This window comes from Ailuropoda melanoleuca, chromosome 10 (assembly GCF_002007445.2).
Source record: "Ailuropoda melanoleuca isolate Jingjing chromosome 10, ASM200744v2, whole genome shotgun sequence".
Lineage (NCBI taxonomy): Eukaryota > Metazoa > Chordata > Mammalia > Carnivora > Ursidae > Ailuropoda > Ailuropoda melanoleuca.
In genome coordinates this window covers 6,073,583-6,079,774 of record NC_048227.1, presented here as the reverse complement: position 1 = coordinate 6,079,774, position 6,192 = coordinate 6,073,583, and positions in this window count along the sequence as shown.

Sequence of the window (6,192 nt, the reverse complement as noted above, 5' to 3'; positions counted from 1 at the left end):
TACTTATGTGTTCTTCCTTTTTTGTTCCAATTCCAGGAAGTGAATCTTGATGCTAATCCTGGTTTAACACCATCCTCACACGGGGTTTATTTAAGCATGGGCACGTGTTACAATTCTACCTAATGAGAAGCATATGTAGGACAGTCTGTCAGTATATTTTTGTAAAGGTGTCCCTTGCTCTCAAGGGGACACAAGAGAGAAAATAGTGATAGGGGCATAGTTTTTAATCTCCCCTTGTCTCTCCTTAAAAACAGAGCAACCAAGATAGCCAAACGGAAACTCACAGACATCATCTACAGCAAAACCAGGTGATGGTCACACCAACAGTTAAAAACTAACATGGTTTCAAGTCATTGTGTAAAAGGAAGCAGAAGAAACAAACATCTGATAGATTTTGAAAGCTGCAAAATAATCAACAGGTACTCATACAAAATTTCTGTGAGCTATACTGAGACCAGCCGCTTAAACCAGGAGCAGCTTGCCCCACTTGAGTAGAGGGTGAGTTTTAGGGGTTGGTGGTAAAGTCTGGGAGCAGGATGGACCCTGTGAAATAGAATCCAAATTGACAGGGACAGAAGAGACCAAGTCTTATCTCCATGTCCTTGAGGACAGCTTTGTTTGTTTTCCTCTGCCCACAATCAAGACTTTTTGGTCTCCTGATTAGTGACAATTGGCCTTTGGCCCTTTGGCCAAATTCCAAGACACAGGTTTCCACGAGCGCCATCCTTGTGGGCCGATGCAGTTTATGATGGGTCTTTTCTACTAAAATCCTTCCCCTTCGGGATCAGATACCTGCTTCCTTTGTGTTTTCTCATGAGGACATAACTAGTACATGTATCTCGCCAGCACCATTTAACCAGGGACAATTTGGAATTGCACTGACCCCTTTGGGCGAACATGTATCCACATCCCAGTCACCCATCTTTATGTGGGAAGATGTTGGAATGGGAAGTGAAGCGCACGCAATTTGCTGCCAGAAAGAAAATTAGAAAGCTATGAAAACATCAGATACAGACCTTTTCTCACTGTAGTGTAGAGCACTGTCTAGGTTAGGACTGAGGAGACCTGAGGCTCCCGGCTCCAGGCTCCATTTCAGAGATGATAAGTTATGGTCAAGTCTTATAGCTGTGCCTCCATTTCTTCTGTAAAATGAGGACTGTACTGCTTGCTTTCCCTGCAGAGCTTTTGAAGACCATATTAAATGTCTTAGAAACCTAAATATAAACAGGGTGAAAATACTCATAGAAATGCATAAGAAAAAAGATATGCCACATGCTGGTGAGAAAAAATTCAGGCTTCAGAACTGGACAGACAAATTCTGTCTCTGATCCTTACTACCAATTTATTAACTTTCTGAAACTCAGATTGCCCAACTGGGACACACGTGGGGGTCCTGGGTGGCTCAGTCATTGAGTGTCTGCCTTCGGCTCAGGTCATGGTCCCAGGGTCCTGGGATGGAGCCCTGCGTTGGGCTCCCTGCTCGGAGGGGAGCCTGCTTCTCTCTCCCTCTCCCACTCCCCCTGCCTGTGTTCCTCTGTAGTTCTCTCTCTCTCTCTCTCAATTAAGTAAATAAAATCTTCAAAAAAATAAAATTGGGACACATTACTAGTTATTATAAATGTATTGTAAATGTGCATGTATTAGAAATACATTGGAAGCCAGTACGTTGTAAATACACTGCTAAGTAGGACTGAATTGTCTCTCCCAAAATTCATACATTGAAGCCCTAACCCCCAATGTGACTGCTTTTGGAGACAAGGGGGTAAAGTTAGATGAGGTCACAGGGTTGGTCCTCATCTATAGGACTGATGTCCTTATAAGAGGAGGAAGAGCTACCAGGAGTGCACGCACACAGAAAAGGTCACTGAGGGCACAGCAAGAAGGCAGCTGTCAGCAAGCCAAGGAGAGGGCTCAGGAGAAACCAACTCTGCTGTCACCTGGATCTCTGATTTCCAGCCTCCAGAACTGTAAGAAAATAAACTTGTTGTTTAAGTCGCCCCTTCTGCAGCATTTTGTTATAGCAGCAGGAGCACATTAATGTACCAGATAAAGTACTCAGCACAGAAACACATTATCAGATGCACAATAAATGTAACTTTTTTTCTCTTAGAAACAATATTACAACCCCAGTGGTTCTTTAATGAGGGATGGGTTCGTGCTAACGCAGTCCTGTAATATATACGATACTTGTAATATTTCCGGCCAAGGATAAAACAGATACTGCACCAAACTCATGATTTATTATGCTCAGAGGTACCAAGAGACAGATGAAAAGAGGTAAAATTGTCCTTGACATCAAGTCCGAAACATGCTAGTTCTTCCATTTTGGTGTTCATCCCTGAATATACCCGATTTTTTTATCTGCTGCATTTTCTGTATCTCTGTAGGTACTACTTTACTTTCCTACCCTTATATTTCCTCCCTGTATCATTCTGATTTCAATTAGTGTCTCTTAGTTCTACTACATGTGATCTGGCAGGTTCAAATCCGTGGTCACCCTGATTTGTGTATGTCCTTTTTCTGGACCTTCTCTAAGTTATGTTCTTTCTCTTCAGGCCCAAGCCTCCAGAATTACACTTATCGGTGAAGTCATTCTAGGATTCTGTACAAGAGAAAAAAAACGCTCATATCTCGTTTTTTCTCCCATGCCTTTCCTAATGGAACCCATCATTTAGGATTAAGGCAAAGCACAAAGCTGGGCTGGGCAGGGGCACCGTGGGGGAGGCGCTTCCCTCCACATCCTGCTGGGGCCAGACGCCCGGGTGCTGACCGTGCATGTCGCGACCCCCCGCCAGCCGCACGCCGGAACTCAGAACCGCGGGGTCGACCCGGGAGAAGGAAGACGAGCAGAACACCACACCTTCCGTTAAAATACAAGTCCCGGAAAGCCCACCGGAAGTGCCCCCCACAGTCCCGCCCCTGCCCCCTCTCTCCACTTCATTGCTGTTCTCTAGGAATCCGGAGGTCTCGCTGTCTCGGTGGTTGCCCGAGCCCTCCTCTACACGTGCAGGGGGATTGAGCCGCCTCAGTCTGGGAAAAAGACTCAAGTTCAGAAGCATTTCCTCCCCACTGAGAAAGAAATAAGGGAACGAAGGGGAATATAACCTCTAGGGTGGAAGGTGCAGGTCACAAATTCCTTTTGCAGGGAAAGTACCTCAAGCTAATGACTGGGGCCTAGTTGCACTCATGGTTCTAGGACTTTTGTAAAATCAGAATTTTTTTTTTTATAGAATCAATCACAGGCTTCCTCTGTGCCCCCCGTACCATAGCAAACATTTCTGTGCAATTCGACCAACATGCTCCATGCACCCGTTTACCGATGTGATCGGAACGCAGCCTCTACTGTTCTGTTCCCTTTTTGCCTTAGACCCTCCAACATTTTGTTAAAAAGGATAAGGAAGTAGTGTCTCGAGCAAATAAATCTTGCTCTAACTTGCCCAAACGTGAGCAAATATAATGCATGACCCTAATGTTTTGTTTCCCCTTCTTTTTGGAGGTTTGGAAGAGAAGGTATGATGGATGTGTGACAGGTTAACAGCAAAAGACTTTTCAAACATTCAAATCATAAAACTGTCTTTTTTTTGTTTTCCTGCAACTAGGAGCAATGAGGGAAAGCCGTAAGACTATACAGATCAACATAGTTTTCAGCTCAGAAAGATGTTTCTGGCCGTCAGAAACTGGATAACCAATTGCCAGCAAATGTTTTCTCCAGTTCAACACGTTTATTAAGCATTTGTTACATAAATGTGCCTGCAAACTGGGGCTTCCTCCAACAGGTGGGAGGCTGGGTTTGATAATCCCATGGGACCCGTGACAATTTTAAGATTCTGAAACCGTATAATTTTATGGTATTTTGGATCAGAACTATTTTTCACACAGGTGACAAAAACAGAGTTTCACCACTTCCTAATGTTTGATGTTTAATAATAAAAGACAAGGGTGCCTGGGTGGCTCGGTCAGTTAAGCGACTGACTCTTGATTTCAGCTCAGGTCATGATTGCAGGGTCGTGAGATAGAGCCCCGAGTTGGGCTACATGATAGGCGTGGAGCCCGCTTAGGATTTTCTCTCTCTTCCTCTCCCCCCATCCCAGGTCAGGTGCCTGTGCACATGCAACTCTCTCTCTCTAAAAAGAAAAAAAAGGGGCGCCTGGGTGGCTCAGTCATTAAGCATTTGCCTTTGGCTCAGGGTGTGATCCCAGCGTTCTGGGATCGAGCCCCACATCAGGCTCCCTGCTCCGCTGGGAGCCTGGCTCTTCCTCTCCCACTCCCCCTGCTTGTGCTCCCTCTCTCGCTGGCTGTCTCAGGAAGGAAGGAGAAGGAAAGGGAGGGAGGGAGGGAGGGAGGGAGGGAGGAAGGAAGGAAGGAAGGAAGGAAGGAAGGAAGGAAGGAAGAGAAAGAGAGAAAGAGAGAAAGAGAGAAAGAAAGAAAGAAAGAAAGAAAGAAAGAAAGAAAGAAAGAGAAAAAATCTTTTTAAAAAAAGAAAAAAAAGACACATTACAGTTTAGTGCTTAAGAGCTTAGCTTTTGGAGGCAAAGTGGAAAGTAGTCTGGCTGGGTTCAAATACTAGTTCTGCCATATGCTGTGTGACTTTGGACAAGTGAATTAACTATTCTAAACTTCAGTTTTTCCCAACTGTAAAATGAGGGTGCTAAGTAAAACCACCTCATAATGTTGTAAGGATTAAATGAGATGAGCCACATAAAGCATGTGATGTTAGGACATGGTAAATGCTCAATAAACATTAACACCAGTCTTCACTGAACTCTTCATTCCCCATTAAGACTTATATCTGATCTTCAGTTGTGATTCTGTTTGTAGGAAACCTCTTAAATGCTACCAGTGAGGCCCTCTGACACTCACTTTACATGGAACTGGTGGTTATTTTTCTCGAGGGTGCCACTGTCTCTTTGAGCAAGTAGTGGCTTTCAGCAAGAGCCACCCAATTCCATAACCTATTACTTCATTTCCCCCCCAGACCTTACATAAGCCAGCAGCACATCCCTTTCCACCTGTATCCCATCCCAGTTTACCAAGGCGAATGTCCCACAACTGAACAGCCATCTCACACCAGAAACTACCATTACTCTGCCCACCATCAGTGATGGGGTCCTCACTGCCTCCTAGTTGATTGGCCAACTCCACAATCCATTCTTACAGTCACTATCCTAGGACCACTCATGGCACCAAATGTCTTAGATCAAATTCCCTAAAGCAGAGCCTGAGAAAGGGATTCAGAGCCATGTGATTAGTTGAGGAAGTGCTCTTTAGGAAAAGCTTATTTTGTTTTGTTTGTTTGTTTTAGTAAACCCTACACCCAACATGAGGCTTCAACTCATAACCCAAAGATCAGGAGTTGCGTGCTCCCCCATCTGAGCCAGCCAGGCGCCCCTTCAGGATAAGTCTTTATGAGAAGGAATGAAACAGGATAGAGAACGGCAAGAACCAAGCATGGAAGTAGTCTCAGATATAGTCTGGCCTGATCCACAAAGGGAAGGTTCTGGAGCATAAACTGTACCACAGTTCCCTCTATCCCCCACTGAGACAGACCTAGTGAATCAGCCTTTTGTACCCCTCCCTCCCCCGTATCAATCAGCCACTGGCTGGGGGGTGTGGAGGACAGCTAACTCCTGGGAGGCAGCTCCCATCATCTGAGGAAAACTTTCCAGAGTCTCTGGAGAAGCGGGAGAGTTGTGAGCACTCAGCAGTCAAAACTCTGAGTAGTTGGGGGATGGACATGCCAGCTTGGTAAAGGGGATCTGGTCAGGGCACCAGTGTACAACATATACAGGCAACAAGTAGGAGGTCTATCTCCAAGGCAACTGGGAATTGCTACACGTACTCCTTGGACCAAGATTCTTAATTCAACTTGGTCCGAGTCCTTCCATGGACACAGGTGCCCTCGTTCTTGTGGGCGACAGAATAAAAACCAGCCTACATTTGGCCTATTTTCTCTTCTCTATTCCCAAGGTCCCTCTCTCTTCTCCTTAAGATGTGACTGACCAACAGTTTCTCTCCTGAATTTACACACTTGACTCCTCCTGCTACTAGCCAACTTTGATGCTTGTAGAATCAAAACCAAAACAAGGCAGAGGATGTTTCATGGAGAAGTCAGAGGCCGAATAACGCAACGGGAACACATCCCCTCCAGCCTCTGAACCTCAATTTTGTCAGAATTTAAATACCTTAAGTCAA